The following is an 18,502-nucleotide window of genomic DNA, read 5'->3' on the forward strand; positions in this document are numbered from 1 at the left end:
AAATTATATTTCTTCAGAATTTGTGGCCTCAGTGAGACAGTGACAAGATCGTACGAAGGTGGTGCCATAACAGTGACAACACTCTTCAAGATAAATTTGATCAAGCTCGTGATATGCTTTATACCAGAAGCAGTCTGCATCATGTGATCTCTCCTTTCCACTCATGGTCAGATAATTTTACCTGAAGTTATGGAAAATGAAAATCATACACTTTGAAAACTGAAAGAATAGTTTGGTCAATAATGTTTTAATAAATAAGAAGAAAACAATGAGATATAAGACTGGAAGACAAACTGATAGAATGCAAGTATTTGGAAGCCTACCTGTCATAACATAGTAAATGTGCACAAGATACCAACAGTAAAATTGATCACTGTAAATGTACATCGCATCTAGTGACTATAGAAAGTATAGTAATACAGCCCTAAGGTGGAGCACCAAACATAATATCCACAAGATAATGGGGTGGGACATGGGTTTTTAACAAGAGGCAATAAATGGACTTCTGGATAAAAAGCAGTAGCATCTTTAAAAAGGGGCATATGTGACATTGCTACATTTCTGGAAGTTAATGACAAAGTGGATTGCAGTGTCCATGGAAACAACTCAGCCAAGCTGGGCCTGCTATCTTGTATTTGCATCCTCAGTAATGGCCTCAATAGAGATACTTCACATGGTCCATATATATTTTAACATATTACCATTAAGACGCAGCACTGACTGGCCGCTTGGCTTCGTGGTATTCAACTGTGCTTCACTCAGTGTTCTGTCTGCTGGATCACTATATGGCAGATTATGTGCTACCTGGACACATGACAGAGTGTTAACAGTAGTACCAGGTGTGCTTAGTTATCTACCAGCCATACCACTGGACTGTGTCAGTACAGTTCTTGCCACTGACTGCGATTCAACATATTTTAGCAGCAAACTGGAGATTCAGTGCTTTCTCTATTTTTGCTTCGTATAGCAAACATTCCCAATCCCAAATCCAGTTATGAGGTCTCTAAGTTTAAGCAATATATAGAAATAATTTTATACACAAAATAAAAAAAAGAAATAAAATTACGAGCTACAGTGACAACAAATCATCCAACAAGAAAAACATTGGTAACAACAATAATAATACCAGATAGCGTTGGAGCAGTTTCTGGAATAATGTCAGCCAGCAGTGATTACTCCAATGACCTTTGTCTTTGGGAATATTTTGTGTGATCTAAGGTTATAGATTGATATATTCTAAGGGCCACCTTTTTGTGCTGGTCAACCCAGATATTTTCCTGTTTATTACATGAACTAAGTCTTAGGACTGTCTTTTACTGAAATCTGAGAGCTATGTACACACATTTTCAAAGTCAAATGATGTCACTGCATCTTGTTTCAATTTATATGAGAGCAAGAAGTAACAGAATCAGTCACATTACACAAGATTTGTGAATCACTGTGGGTTAAGCTACAAGTGTAATTTTTTACTCCATTAGTGTTAGAAATCATATACAGATAAAGTAATCTGTGGATGCAGCTTCCTGCCAGATTAAAACAGTGCGACGCACTGGATTGGGACACAAACCTGGGACCTTTGCCTTTCATGGACAACTGCTCCACTGACTGAGATATCTAAGCATCCCTGTGCCACTACTAGTCATTTCTTTTACTGCTGCACTTGCAAATAAAGTGAGGGGAAAATGAATTCCTATATGCCTCCTTATGAGCCCTAATTCCTTGTTCTTATCTTCATGGTCCTCACACAAAATGCATTTTGACAGCAGTAGAATCATTCAGCAATCAGCTTCAAAGACCAGTTCTCTAAATTTTCTCAATAGCGTTCCTTGAAAATAATTCACTTTCCCTCCAGGAATTGCCCAAAGCATCTCCATAATACTTGTGTGTTGTTCGAACCTACTGGAAAAAAATCTACCAGCCCTCTTCTTAACTGCTTCAATATCTTCCTTTGATCCGAGTTGGTGCAGATCCCAACACTAGCAAGTCCAATAACTGGTTGCCCCAGAGTCCCAGATGCAGTCTCCTTGACAAATGAACTACAGTTTCCCGAAGTTTGCCCAGTAAGTAGAAGTTGACCATTCGCCACCAGAATCCTCACACGTTCGTCCCATTTCATATCTATCTGCAATGTTACACCCAGATGCTTAAACAGCAAGACTGTGTCAAGCAGCAAACTACTAATGCTGTATCTGAACATGGGTTTGTTTTTGCTAGTCATCCGCATCAATTTACATATTTTTTTTTTTTTTTTAAATACATTTAGAGCCTGTCACCCCTACATTCCCTACATTCCCTACAACTACACCACCTTCCACCTTCCCATACACCACAGCATCACCTGCAAACAACCGAATATTTCTAACCACCCAACCCACCAAATCATTTGCATGTAGTGAAGTTCTCCTGCATATTTTATGGGATGAGCACTCATGGAAGAGAGAATACCGTCAGAAACTGACTGAGCCATAGCCTAGCAGATTGTTTCCAGAATGAAGTGGAGTACAATCTGATTTGAAGTGGTGAGGTAGGTTATGAGTTGGTAGGATACTTGCCAGCGTTAGGCAAAAGTCCCATGTTCAATCCATGGTTGGGCACAATGTTTTAATGTTGCAGGAAGTTTCCAAATCATTGCACACTGTCCTGTGGAGTGAAAATTTGTTGCAGAATCTGTGTTACAGACTGCAAGGTAGAAGCCATTAAAGCTATTAGGTCTATCCTTACAACAACTTCCTATGGTTAACACAAGCATCTGAAGCTGCACACTGCTGCAACAGGAAATAAAATTTCTGAAGTAGTCCATATACCACAGCATCACATATACAGTCCTTCATCATCATTGTTGTTGTTGTTGTTGTTGTTGTTGTTGCGGTTTTCAGTCCTGAGACTGGTTTGATGCAGCTCTCCATGCTACTCTATCTTGTGCAAGCTTCATCATCTCTCAGTACTTACTGCAACCTACATCCTTCTGAATCTGCTTAGTGTATTCATCTCTTGGTCTCCCCCTACGATTTTTACCCTTCACGCTCCCCTCCCATGCTAAATTTGTGATCCCTTAATGCCTCAGAACATGTCCTACTAACTGGTCCCTTCTTTTTGTCAAGCTGTGCCACAAACTCCTCTTCTCCCCAATTCTATTCAATACTTCATCATTAGTTATGTGATCTACCCATCTAATCTTCAGCATTCTTCTGTAGCACCACATTTCGAAAGCTTCTATTCTCTTCTTGTCCAAACTATTTATCGTCCATGTTTCACTTCCATACATGGCTACACTCCATACAAATACTTTCAGAAACTACTTCCTGACACTTAAATCTATACTCGATGTTAACAAATTTATCTTCTTCAGAAACGCTTTCCTTGCCATTGCCAGTCTACATTTTATATCCTCTCTACTTCGACCATCATCAGTTGTTTTGCTCCCCAAATAGCAAAACTCTTTTACTACTTTAAGTGTCTCATTTCCTAATCTAATTCCCTCAGCATCACCCAACTTAATTCGACTACATTCCATTATCCTTGTTTTGCTTTTGTTGATGTTCATCTTATATCCTCCTTTCAAGACACTGTCCTTCCCATTCAACTGCTCTTCCAAGTCCTTTGCTGTCTCTGACAGAATTACAATGTCATAGGCAAACCTCAAAGTTTTTATTTCTTCTCCTTGGATTTTAATACCTACTCCAAATTTTTCTTTTGTTTCCTTTACTGCTTGCTCAATATACAGATTGAATAACATCGGGGATAGGCTACAACCCTGTCTCACTCCCTTCCCAACCACTGCTTCCCTTTATGCCCCTCGACTCTTATAACTGCCATCTGGTTTCTGTACAAATTGTAAATAGCCTTTCGCTCCCTGTATTTTACCCCTGCCACCTTTAGAATTTGAAAGAGAGTATTCCAGTCAACATTGTCAAAAGCTTTCTCTAAGTCTACAAATGCTAGAAACGTAGGTTTGCCTTTACTTAATCTTTCTTCATCATACCAGTTCAAATACAGTTCTCTGCTTGGCATGCCATGGATGCAGTGAAAGCCTTGTATTGAATATACAGCTTGGCTGCCATGGCACTCCCCTAGTCCACAGCCTACAATGTACCACCACTTCAGACTGCAGATATGCTTATCAACCCAAGATCGTTCTACCCCTACAATGATTTTATAACTACCTTTTCTAGGCTGACTGATTCATACTTCAGGTTTAATCAACATGTCTCACTCATCAAGTAATTTTTAATTAGTGTAAGAAGTATAGCCACATACACTGACTACCCAAAACATTATGACCACTGCCCACCACAAATTTCAATGCCACCTGGTGATATAGGCACTTGATGCAGTAAGAAAATTATGTAAGTGGATGAACAGGGAATCATTATAACAATGATATGGACTGCAAATGGATTAATCCACTGACATAAATGACTTTGACAAAGGGCAGATTGTTACAGCCCAGCAGAGCAAACTGCAAACTGAGAAGCTGGACGGCTGTTCCAGGCTACAGTGATGATCATCTATAGAAAGTGGCTGAAGGTCAGAGAAACAATAAGTGGGAAACATTGCTCTGTGCAGCAGGGTAGGTGTCAAACTGTGGTAGATTTGTGGACAGTACAATGCTGGTGCAGGCACAATTGTTTTGGAGCACACTATTTAGTGCACATTGTTGACCCAATGGTACTGAATTATGCTTGCAGTAGGCACAATGTCATCAAGAAATGACCATGGATCAACCAAAATGTGTCGTCTGATTGGGGGAATCACATTTCTTGTTGCACAAGGTCAATGGCTGTGTCCAGTACACTTACTGTTTAGGCAAAGGGCTGCTTGAAATGTCCAGCGCGCCACGGATGCAGTCCAGCGACCGTAACGTTATGCTATGGGAGACATTCACTTGGGTTTGCATGAAAGTTGTGTTTGTAATCAAAGGCACCATGACAGCTGTGGACTGCATGAAAACTACTGCAGAAAGACACGTGCATCCCTTCATGTTGATGCCTTCCTTGGTAGTGTTGATGGCATCTTTGAGCAGGATAAATTTCCGTATCATAAGGCTGTTATTGTCGAACCTTGTTTAAAGGAAGATGATAAAGAACACACTTTTATGTCTCGGCCACCAAATTCGCGTGATTTGAATTACATGCAGTGCAAGTGGGACACTGTAGGGCACCAACTTCATGCCCAAAAACCACTGACCCGTGACCTGTGTGGAGACATCTGGTGCTACATACTTCCAGAAACCTACCAAAGATTTGTTCTATCAAGAACCAACGGAAGATTCAGTTAACTTGTCAAACAAGCACCATGCAGAATCGCTGCTGTTTTGCGTTCCAAAGGAGGACTAACACACTATAATACTGTGTATATTTTTGGCTCAATCAGTGTAGCTCCTGCACACAAAAGCAGAATATTTATTTGGTATAAATGTAGTATGTTCCTCACTCCCAGACAAACTAACTTTTTATTCTCTCTATGAACTGGGTCAGGAAATCAAATACCAGCAAATATAAGAGTGACCACCACATCAGTCAACAAAAATACATGTTCTAGGAGCATATGTGACTGTAGGATACACGAGTGGAGGTATAGTGGTAGAGTCCTGCAGAGCGCCGGGATGCTAATGATATATCATTCAATTAACAGACATTTATTTCCAAGCATTTTATGATCACACTGTCTTCTTCCCAGTGTTGCCAAGCAGTGACCATGCTGAGCTCACGTTGCACAAAGGCGCACAGTAACACATCAGTGCCTGGAGAGGAATCTGCAGGCAGAGACTCTGGCATTGTCTGAGGTCAGTGCTGCAGCCCCTTCATAAGAGGGTCTGGCGAGTTCCTACAGCCCAGAATTACTGTGCACACCTGTCAGAGCCTCGGTGCCTCAGTGCTCAGAGCCTCAGTGCTCAGAGCCTCAGTGCTCAGAGCCTCAGTGCTCAGAGCCTCAGTGCTCAGAGCCTCAGTGCTCAGAGCCTCAGTGCTCAGAGCCTCAGTGCTCAGAGCCTCAGTGCTCAGAGCCTCAGTGCTCAGAGCCTCAGTGCTCAGAGCCTCAGTGCTCAGAGCCTCAGTGCTCAGTGCTCAGAGCCTCAGTGCTCAGAGCCTCAGTGCTCAGAGCCTCAGTGCTCAGAGCCTCAGTGCTCAGAGCCTCAGTGCTCAGAGCCTCAGTGCTCAGAGCCTCAGTGCTCAGAGCCTCAGTGCTCAGAGCCTCAGTGCTCAGAGCCTCAGTGCTCAGAGCCTCAGTGCTCAGAGCCTCAGTGCTCAGCGCTCAGAGCCTCAGCGCTCAGAGCCTCAGCGCTCAGAGCCTCAGCGCTCAGAGCCTCAGCGCTCAGAGCCTCAGCGCTCAGAGCCTCAGCGCTCAGAGCCTCAGCGCTCAGAGCCTCAGCGCTCAGAGCCTCAGCGCTCAGAGCCTCAGCGCTCAGAGCCTCAGCGCTCAGAGCCTCAGTGCTCAGAGCCTCAGTGCTCAGAGCCTCAGTGCTCAGAGCCTCAGTGCTCAGAGCCTCAGTGCTCAGAGCCGCAGTGCTCAGAGCCGCAGTGCTCAGAGCCTCAGTGCTCAGAGCCTCAGTGCTCAGAGCCTCAGTGCTCAGAGCCTCAGTGCTCAGAGCCTCAGTGCTCAGAGCCTCAGTGCTCAGAGCCTCAGTGCTCAGAGCCTCAGTGCTCAGAGCCTCAGTGCTCAGAGCCTCAGTGCTCAGAGCCTCAGTGCTCAGAGCCTCAGTGCTCAGAGCCTCAGTGCTCAGAGCCTCAGTGCTCAGAGCCTCAGTGCTCAGAGCCTCAGTGCTCAGAGCCTCAGTGCTCAGAGCCTCAGTGCTCTCGTAGCATGAAGCTGTGTTTGGGCTTGGTCCCAGAAATCTGTATGCCCCTGTTGTTAGTTGACAAGATGGTGTGCAGACAGAAGATCCAATGGCAACCCAAAAGGCAGCATGAGAAGCAAACCCTGCATGCAGCCGGTGAGGCAGTATTCTACTGCCAGGAGCTGCAGCACAGCGGCCCTGCTCCCAAGTCAAGCAGCTCGCGAACAGGCAGATCAATTCATTCGCGGAAGATCAGCCTGGCGATCATCATCAGTCAGTCACCATTGTCATTGAAGTTCCCTCCACAGATACTTGCAGACTCATAGCAGTGGACTCCACAGTGGCGGCAGTTGTAGACACCGGACATACTAAAACTAGTACAGCTGACTTCCATCAGTATCAGTGATGCAGATGAAATGAACTAAATTTGAAAGAGTAGAAGGAAGGCAAAGGTGGCCTAAACTTCAGAGCATTCCTTTATGCAAAGTTTGAAACATTCCTAGGTGGTTAGCCCCGTTACAGAAGAGTGCTGAGTCTGCTCTGTATAGATGTTAAGGTACTGTAATCAGGCGTTCCTGACATTCTCTACCACACACTATGAGGCAATATGCTCTCTGTCTGTACTTCAGTTCTTCCAAGTGTAGAGACTGGTTATGCCAACGTAGCATGCTCAGCAGACACGTTCTGCTTAGTTTCGTCCCACCCAGTTATAACAAAATTTTATTCCTACCATTAATTACTATATCCTGCTGTGCAATTATGTCACCAATCAGAAGTTTGGCCATTGTCTCCTGGAATACATGTTTAGTCTCTTTCAGCCACCAGGATGCACTGGTCAAGTGCAAGTTTTCAACTAACATATATATAATATAAGAATGTCTCAAATACAATAACCACTGTAGTTGTTACACTACCAAATGTAACTAACATTGTGAGTCAGACAGACTTCACATCTTATTATTTCAAAATACTATTTGCCATAAACATAATGTCCACCTACTATTACCTTCAATTGTACAAACAAATTGTTTCAGGAACACAACACAATGTTTTCACCTGTCTTGGATATGAATCCTAGTTCAAAGACCACATTATGCACGTAGTCTGAAAAGTTATCAATCTGGCAATGAAAATTAGAATATTTCCAAATATCTTTTGATATTTGACAACATTCCCCTTAACATTCATCCGCTTCATCCAATGACATTACTCAATCTCTGTAATGTTCTTCCGGAATTGCTGCAAAATACTTTTACACAACAGCAGTCACTTCTCAGTGGAAGAAAAACCCTGATCAGCAAGGAAAACTTCATTTTGGGAAGAGGTTGGAAGTCTGAAGGAGCTAAATCTGGTGAACATAACAGATGTTCCAACACTTCGTAGCACACATACCTCATTTTCCCCATTTGTAATGTTAGATGTATGTAGGTAAGCAGTTTGACCACCTGGAAGGGGTGTAATGGGAGGTGAAATTGTTGTGCACCTGACTGTTTAGTGGGCCCAGGACTCAAGGCACATCATGGCATCTCCGGCTAGGTGACTGGTGTGGGTGAGTCCAGGTACAAAGACAAGCTGTGTCAATGGAAATGGATAAATCCCACAGCTGGGAATTTAGACGGCTGTTGCTCACATGGCCTTTGTGCAGGACATGCACCAAAAATAGCGGAGTCAGGCAAGCTGAAAGATGGCTTCTTAATACATCTTTGAGAATCTTTAATAATTTATAGTCAAGTATTACAGCAAATCTGAATACATTTGTGATCTCAGAAAAATGAGGCATGTACAATGACAATAATATTTTCAGTATCTATGGAGCTACAGAATTTAATATTTCACAGTGAATAAAAAATTTTACAACGGACCTCTGAATCAATAAAGCTTCATGTGATCTCAGCAAATGGTATCTCAGATGATAGCATTGCATGATAGCTATCATCCCAGTAAGCTAAGCGTCTTTACCTATAGTGAATGTGGATAGATTGCTACTTATGACAAAGATGACACATTAAGTGATCACAAGTGATAGTTGCATTCTGGTTGGAGTTGGCGATCATGTGTGTGTGAGGTGTGCTTGCTTGTGTGTATGAATGGTGTGTGTCTCAATAATAGAGAAGGAAAGCTGCTACTCGCCATATAGCACAGATGCTCAGTCGCGATAGGCACAACAAAAAGATTCACACAATTATAGCTTTCGGCTATTAAGGCCTTTGTCAGCGACAGACAGACAGACACACACACACACACACACACACACACACACACACACACACACACACGCAAACAGGTGCGCGCGCGCGAACGCAACTTGCACACACGTCTGCAGTCTCAGATAATTGAAACCACACTGCAAGCAGCAGCATCAGTGCATGATGGGAGTGGCGACTAGGTGGAGGTAAGGAAGAGACTGGGGCAGGGAGGGGGAGGGATAGTATTGGGGGGTAGGGGGGGGGGTGGCGGCAAACTGTGAAGTGCTGCAGTTTAGACAGAGGGCAGGAGAGAAGGTGGGGAGGGGGAGAAAGGAGAGAAATTAAATTACTGGATGTGGCGGTGAAATGACAGCTGTGTAGTGCTGGAATGGTAACAGGGAGGGGGCTGGATGGGTGAGGACAGTGACTAACGAAGGTTGAGATCAGGAGGGTTACGGGAAAGTAGGATGTATTGCAGGGAAAGTTCCCACCTGCACAATTTAGAAAAGCTGGTGTTGGTGGGAAGGATCCATATGGCACAGGCTGTGAAGCAGTCATTGAGTCTAAACAGACCCACAAACAGTTATGAACCTTTCCTACAGAAGCCTTAGGCCCACAGAAATATCAGTCCTTTCCAAAGGCCTCACCTTTTGCCCCACTCCCAAATTCAATCATGCAGGACTTGTTGAAGACCTTCTCTCCTCCCGGTCCCTACAGTGGAAACACTTTTTTGCCACCAACCCGATCAGCCAGACTCAACCAAAGACCAATATTGAAACTTGGCTAACTCAGTTCATTCCTCCATCCAACTGTGATCCACCCCCACTGCCTCCAAACCAACCCCTGTTAACTTTCCAGAATTTCTTAACCTCGAACCTTGCCTCACCATCATTTCCCGAATCCCTCGACATGCAAACTAACCTTACATCCGCAGAAAGAACCTCAGTCCACCATCTAAAAACTGATCCCAACCTTATAATCCTACCTGCAGACAAAGGCTCCATCACTGTTGTTTCGAACCGCAAGGATTACATGGCAGAAGGGCTCCGTCAGCTGCCAGATACTTCCACCTACAAACCATGCCACAGTGATCCCATTCCTGTAATCCAGCAGGATCTCCAGTCACTACTCAAATCCTTAGGCCCATCCCAGAACCTCTCCCCAGAGTCCATCTCTACTTACCCCTCCACTCCTCGCACCCCCACCTTCTACAAGCTTCCTAAAGTCCATAAACCCAACCACTCAGGACAACCCATTGTGGCCGGTTACTGCGCCCCAACTGAGAGAATCTCTGCTCTCGTAGACCAACACCTTCAACCTATTACCCGGAACCTATCCTCCTATATAAAAGATATCATCCATTTCCTCAACCGATTGTCCACAGTTCCTGTCCCTTTACCACTGGTGCCCTGCTCGTCACTACTGATGCCACCTCCCTGTACACTAACATTCCTAATGCCCATGGCTTTACTACTATCAGACACTACCTTTCCAGATGCCCTATGGATTCCAGACCAACAACCTCCTTCCAACTCTCCATTACCAACTATATCCTCACCCACAATTACTTCTCCTTTGAAGGCATTACCTACAAACAAATCCGGGGTACGGCCATGGGTACCTGCATAGCACCATCCTATGCAAACCTATTCATGGGCCATCCAGAGGAATCCTTCCTAAAAACCCAGAATCCTAAACCCCTCATCTGGTTCAGATTCAACGATGACATCTACCCTATATGGATTGAAGATGAGGACATCTTATTCACATTCCTCCAGAACCTCAACAACTTCTTCCCCTTTTTCTGCACTTAGTCCTTCTCAACCCAACAAGCCACCTTCCTAAATGTTGACCTCCACCTCAGAGACGGCTACATCAGTACCTCCGTCCATATCAAACATACTAACCACCAGCAATACCTCCACTTCGAGAGCTGCCACCCATTCCATACCAAGAAGTCCCTTCCGTGCAGCCTAGCCACCCAGGGTTGCCGCATCTGCAGTGACAAGCAGTCCCCCTCAAAACATACCAAGGGTCTCACTGAAGCCTTCACAGACTGTAATTATCCTCCCAACCTTATACAAAACCAAATCTCCCGTGCCATATCTTTCCAGTCTCCCACCACCTCCTAAAAGTCCCACAGTCCGGCCACAGAGGAGCATCTCCATCGTAGCTCAGTACAATCCGGGACTGAAGCAACTGAATTACATTCTCTGCCAGGGTTTCGATTACCTCTCATCGTGCCCTGAAATGAGAAATGTCCTGCCCACTATCCTTCCCACCCCTCCTACAGTGGTATTCTGCTGTCCACCGAACCTTCACAATATACTCGTCCATCCTTACACAACCCCTGCTCCCAATCCCTTACCTCATGGCTCATACCCCTATAACAGACCTAGATGCAAGACCTATCCCATACATCCTCCTACCACCACCTACTCCAGTCCGGTCACTAACATCACCTTTCCCATCAAAGGCACGGCTACCAGTGAAACCAGTAATGTGATTTACAAGCTAAGCTGCAACCACTGTGCTGCATTCTATGTAGGCATGACAACCAACAAGCTGTCTATCCGCATGAATGGTCACTGACAAACTGTGGCCATAAAATAAGTGGACCATCCTGTTGCTGAACACGCTGCCAAACATGATATCCCTCATCTCAATGACTGCTTCACAGCCTGTGCCATATGGATCCTTCCCATCAACACCAGCTTTTCTGAAGTGAGCAGATGGGAACTTTCCCTGCAATACCTCCTACATTCCCGTAACCCTCCAGGTCTCAACCTTCGTTAGTCACTGTCCTCACCCATCCAGCCCCCTAACTGTTACCACTCCAGCACAACACAGCCATCAGTTCACCACCACACCCCCAGTCTTTTAATTTCTCTCCTTTCTGCTATTGCCCCCCCCCCCTCCCCACCTTCTCTCCCCCCATCCATCTAAACTGCTAAACTGCAGCACTTCACTGTCTGCCACCCCCACTATACTATCCCTCCCCCTTCCCGCCCCAGCCTCCACCTTACCCCCACCCAGTCGTCACTCCCATCATGTACTGGTGCTGCTGCTCACAGTGTGATTTCGGTTATCTGAGACTGCAGACATGTGTGCAAGTCGCGTTTGAGAGAGAGAGAGAGAGAGAGAGAGAGAGAGAGAGAGAGAGAGAGAGAGAGTGTGTGTGTGTGTGTGTGTGTGTGTGTGTGTTGCTGACAAAGGCTTTAATGGCCGAAAGCTATAATTGTGTGAATCTTTTTGCTGTGCCTATCTTTACTCAACATTTCCGCTATATGGTGAGTAGCAACTTTCCTTATCTAATATTGTTACATTCCATCCTGGATCTTCTATTGTTTGAATGGTGTGTCTCTTCTTCTGATGAAGGCTGTGGTCAAAAGCTTCATGTAAGTGTCTTAACTGTGCCTGTCTGTAACTTAACGTGTCATCTTTATGGTAAGCAGCAATCTATCTTTTCCTACACTGTTGATATTCCTACCCGGAGTTTCCATTATTTGATTTCATCTGTATCTATTTTGCTTATTGGCTTATAATATCTTTTATATTTTTTTCATTATGCAAATGTTTGTCACAACATCGAATTCTCCACAATTACATGGCAAATGAATACAGCATGAATATGCCACATACTGTCATACTTTTATTGTTATTCATTGAATAGTTCACAGGTCAATCACATGTGCTAGAGATTGAAAAGAGAACCAAAATACACTTCTGTCAAAAAGGCAAAATAATTGTTTAAACAATACTTAATGACAATTCATTGCTATTTAATGTGAGCACAATTGCACAAGAATATTAGCATATTTATTGGCCTTTTAATATGTCTGCTTGTGTCTGTATATGTGTGGATGGATATGTGTGTGTGTGCGCGCGCGCGCGCGCGCGAGTGTGTACCCGTCCTTTTTCCCCCTAAGGTAAGTCTTTCCGCTCCCGGAATTGGAATGACTCCTTACCCTCTCCTTTACAACCCACATCCTTTCGTCTTTCCCTCTCCTTCCCTTTTTTTGCTGACGAAGCAACCGTTGGTTGCGAAAGCTAGAATTTTGTGTGTATATTTGTGTTTGTTTGTGTGTCTATCGACGTGCCAGCGCTTTCGTTTGGTAAGTCACATCATCTTTGTTTTTAGATATATTTTTCCCACGTGAAATGTTTCCCTCTATTATGTTCAAACCTTTATTTGTAATTATTGTGAATGAGCTGTGTGTCACAATATATTCACAACATTACTTTATTTAAATATTGTTGTAATACATCAGTTTAGTCTGGGAAGTGGTCAAGTTGAGTCAAATCATGTCTGTGGAACTTACAAACAACGTATTTTCGATGGGGCGTCCTTCAGCCAACAGAGAAGCAGACATAAACTGAACACTACAGCAGTCAAGTAGAGACTAGGACTTCCAGCGAAGAGCTTAAGAGAGTGATTCCAGACACTTGGGATGTTCGGTGTGGAAGAAGGCAGATTTGGCAGTGGTATCATGTGGTTTTTGATGGAGTGGGTGATAGATTCTGAAAGGTGAATGGCAGCTGCCATATTTTAATTAGTCAAGGAACTTTATCTTTAGAGAGGTCTAAATGTGCTCCAGAGTAGGACAAAAACTTTTTCTGCTTGTATTGCAGAACTGAGATTACACACAGTACAAGTTTCTACTCTTCATTTCACATGTGTTAATTTTTAAATCATTATTTTGAACTCTTAACATTTTGAGCCGGTGAATATTTCGCGTCTTGTGGTTACAAAATGGGCTGTTTTTGCATATCTCTGATGACTAGTTAGTTGGAGATTTTGCTCCCATTCTTGTAATGCTCTCAACGTAACATTACTGTAGTTGATAAGGGAATCCTCTGTCTGCATTTTAAATGAATATCGCAGGATCACGACCCATTTATTTACATGTTCTTTCTTGAATAAACATTATTCAACATAATTCTCTGTTGAGTACATCAATTACAGATGTTAGAATACAACCCATGTTATATTATTCACTAAATTTTATTTTGTATTTCTAGTCAATGCATAGACTACCTGACTGCAGGATCACATTTACAAGTTATTATTTGCAGCAAATTAATGGGGCAATGAACGTAGATGTGCGCAGCTCGACCCTACGAATATGTTGAGCTATTATTTTTAAACAGAGCCGTCCATAGCCCAAGCACATAAAATATGAGTAACCGCAGGTAAAGGTGCAACTGGTTTGCTCGTATGGGATGCTGTATAGAAGACCAGAAAACTGTTAGGTGCTGCCGTAATTTGGGGTTTTCTCGTTTGGTACACGAATCCAATCCCTTTAGAATTACAACCGTAATTCTAACACTTTACAATATTCTGTGATCCAGGTCGCAAATCTATTGCATGATAGGCAGTTACTTTGGGGGCTCTGAACGAAGTTGTGGGTGTTAGGATTGGCAGCACAAGTTAGGCATGGAATTTGACAGGGAATGAAGACCAAGGTTATGCAGAGGCATGCTGAGTTTGAGTCTGCAGCAGCCAGCCGGAGTGGAGACTGACGCTGGCAACAGCTGTGCAGGCCAACGGTGGTGACTGTTCATCAGTGTCGACGTCACAAGGCTCTACACATTCGGCAGCAGCAACATAGTAGAAGCAGCCAGCATAAGCAATAAGTTAAGTACATGCACCAATAGCGTTAATATGTTGAACCCACAGGGCCGTCATCAGTGATGAAGCCCACGACGACTGCTCAACTACCCAGTCTTAGTGGTTCAGATAGTGCTAGAGGGTCAGTTAGCCCTAAATCTGAATGTGATATTGTTGAAATTGAACTTATCGATGGGGCTGATAATCCAAAATTAGAGAGGGGAAGTAAACTTTCAGACAATACATTGTCACAATTAATGAAAAATTTGCTAGAAATGCAGTCTAGATGGGAGTGCTGGGTACAGAGCTAAGTTCTGTAGAAACATAACTATGATCTGTTAAGCACAAAAATTGAGAACACAGAGAGAAGTGTAGCAGAAAGTGTAAAACATGAGGAGAAGAACATTAAATATCATACAGAAGGGATCACTGATTCAAAGTTACAAGTTTTAAGGGCAGATGTGGGCAAGATTTTTGAGAGGACTAGCCTCTCCATAAAGTGGGAAGAGATTTGAAGGAAAAATTGTAAAAGACAAACGATGAGCCGGGTGATGATATTAAGAATTGTATGCACTGGCAAAATATGCTTGATGAAGAGATCACTAAATTGGTTAACAATTTGTCACAGAGAGTAGGACAATACGAAAAGGAAGTTCCTGAAAATAGATAACATTTTGAATTGGGATTAAACAAAGAAGCTGTGCAGAGTGACCAGCAGATTGAATACGTATGGGCAGAATTAAATTCTATAGCAATGACTGTCTACTACTGTAATACGTGTTCCAGGGGTTAATTCAGGAATGACAAAATGTTTTGCAGATCATGGATAACACCAACCAGTTGATTTTCTTGCTGCATGTGAGAAGAATGTCAAAGAGACAAAAATTAAGTTTGCTACAAGACATCTTGAGAGCAATATACAATCATGGACATGTTTAATGAGAGCCTCATTTACTACCTATGAAGCGTTTGAGAGTTGTTTCCTGAACAAATTCTCGAGTGAAGCGAAGCAAACATGAATTCAGAATGAGTTCCTAATCGGACCGAGTTTCAAACATGGAAGTGACTCAATGTGCGATTTTTGTGTGTGTCAACTGGCTAAGTTGATGCATATAAATTGTCCACCGGGAGTGTTGATGGAGATTATGATGCTCGAGAGACAACTACTGCAATGAAACTTCCTGGCAGATTAAAACTGTGCGCCGGACTGAGACTCGAACTCGGTGCCTTTGCCTTCACTCTGGAAACTACTGCAATGTTTACAATGGGATCATGTTCACAGCCTGACAAATCCCACTGACGAGTATGTAGATTTTATTGAGAAACTTGACCAGGCATTAAAATTCAAGCCACAAAATTGGAAGAGTAGACAGGGGAATGGGTACCAGAACAGAAACAATAATAATACTCACAATAATCAACAAAATAATTATCACTCCAGTGGTAATCATTATTTTCAAAGCGGGAATGGAAACGGAAATTCTCACAACAGAAATCAGAACTGGGCACAAAGATCTGAGGAGCAGGAGCATTACAAAATGCAATGCCGGAATAAGAGGAAGGGAAATAAGTGATTGCCACATCTCAGGTCCGGAGACGGCAAAATAAACTGGAGTTGAAAAGAACATTATTTTAAAAATTCTGTGGGTGTCAAAACTTCAGCAAAGAAGCCACAAATGTTGAATGTGGAGGTTATAAGAAATGGGGAATAATTTTGAGCACTGCAACCCTTAAAATGATGCAAGAAATGTGGTAAAATGTGTTTAGAGATTCGATGATGATGATGATGATATGGGGCTGGGAAATTTATTTTGTGGTAGAGAAGTGAATGATGGGATGAATGAATGTATGTATGTATGTATGTATGTATGTTGAATGATTTTGTAATCAACAGAGAGGAAGAGGTGGATCTGAATTTGGTGGATGGGAATGTATGATGAATTCTAATGAGGCACTAGGCAGTGAGGACAATTACAGTAATGTAGGTAATGAAACATAGTAATGTGGGTAATTATAGTAAGTAGGTGAAAGTAATGCAGATGATTTTGTATCAGAGGAAGTAGCTGAAACTACCTATGGAGATGAACTTTGTGGTGTATCAATGTAAGTATGTGAAGGCACTGGTGAAGGCAGCATAACAATAGTCTCATGGCAAAGCAATAGTCTCGACAGTTGGAGACAAATTTTATTATATAACGGTGGATGTGAGTGATTTATTGTTAAAGAGAGGTAAAGATGATATTTTAGATGCTGGAGTTGCGAAGCTGAAGCTACTGATTTAGATATCTGAAGAGGAAGGAATCTGTGCATTCATTTCTCTTGACAGAAGTGAAGTGACAGCTCTTGATGAAAACATGAATTTTGAGTGCATGCTGAGGTATGAATGTGGAAATGCATTATACAGTATGTTAAAACATAAAATGGGGGGAGGTGTCTGATAAGGGAGAAAAATTAAAGCAGAAAGGGTTAGATTTGAGTTTGGTAGAATTCATACGTACTGTGAAATCTAGTGTGGAGCAACACATTAGCAGCAATTTATGTGTTATATTAGTGGAAGTTGATGGAGTTATAGGTGGTGATTTCTGTAATGTATCTATGGTTGTAATGGATGTTTTAAGTAAAGAACCTTACGAGTTAGGGGCAGATATTAACGGAGTTAATTTGATAAAAAGTTTGCAGCAATTCAGCAGAAATAAGTGAGGTTTTATATAAAGGGATGAGGTTTTAAGTTGTGTGGTTAGTTATGAAAATGTTGTAGCTACTGAAATCATTAATTCAGAGACAGAAAACAGTGCATTTGATTCTGAGGAGGACAGTAAAATGACAGATTTTGAGAACAATTTAAATCCTACAGATGATTCTCAGAGGCAGATCAGGAGAATATAGAAGTGGATATTAGGAAAAATATTTGTTTCGGAGATGATGATGGTGCTGAATGGTAGAGCAAGGTAGAAAGTGACTACTCGATAAATGACTGGAGATGGCAAGGAAAAACGCTGAAGTTGTTACTGCCTCACTGTTGGGTATGGCAGAAGTATAAAGTAGCAAAAGGTGTTGTAAGGAGGACGGAAAATCAGGGGCAAAGGAAATGTTTTATGATTGTGAAAATGAGTTTGAGAGTTGGTCTGATGTTACAATGTATACAATAGATATGGACGAAAAAGGAAAGGATATTATAAATGATCTTTCCAAGGAGCAATGGTTATTGAGGGGGTGAAATTGGAAACTGTGCTGCATGCAAGTGAACTGATCAATGTTAATGAAGGAAGATATTGTGCATCTCACAAAACAATAAATAGTGTTCTAGCAGTAGTCACAACTTTGTCTGTAAATGAAAGAAGCTGTTGGTGAAAGATGTTAGAGGACTTGAATTTGAACAGATGAAAATTGGAAACAAGTGAGGTTCAAAAGATATTCTCACTAGTAATATAAATGTATGAGCCGACAGTGGTGGAGGTGCACCTGTAAAAGAACAGCATGTGTTTTAATATAAGTGTGTAAATAAATGTATTTAATGTGTAGTTTTCAAGAATTTTTGGGGTTACATTGTTTGTGTAAATGGTATATGTGGTGAATTTAAGATGTATGTAATGAAGTATGGACACATAGCTTAGTGCAAGAAGGGAGTAAATACTGGCGGCACAATTCATGGTGCAAGGAGGTCGGCAGACAGTAATTAGTTGTGCACATGAGGAACAAAATTTGTGCTGTACGTAAGATCTGAGGGTGAAATTTCAAGAGGCTATTTATGTGTATTACTTGTAGTGTTTTGGATGTACAGGGTGATTCAAAAAGAATACCACAACTTTAAAAATGTGTATTTAATGAAAGAAACATAATATAACCTTCTGTTATACATCATTACAAAGAGTATTTAAAAAGGTTTTTTTTTTCATTCAAAAACAAGTTCAGAGATGTTCAATATGGCCC

The 18,502-nt window shown here is 42.4% G+C and overlaps 1 protein-coding gene across 2 annotated transcripts in view; it reads right to left on the minus strand.

The window, feature by feature from the left end:
- The window catches only part of LOC126253688 (regulation of nuclear pre-mRNA domain-containing protein 1B), a 66,371-nt gene that overhangs the window by 18,333 nt on the left and 29,536 nt on the right, over positions 1-18,502 (minus strand). The window lies entirely within an intron of this gene.

Source organism: Schistocerca nitens, chromosome 4 (assembly GCF_023898315.1).
Source record: "Schistocerca nitens isolate TAMUIC-IGC-003100 chromosome 4, iqSchNite1.1, whole genome shotgun sequence".
In the NCBI taxonomy this organism is placed as follows: domain Eukaryota; kingdom Metazoa; phylum Arthropoda; class Insecta; order Orthoptera; family Acrididae; genus Schistocerca; species Schistocerca nitens.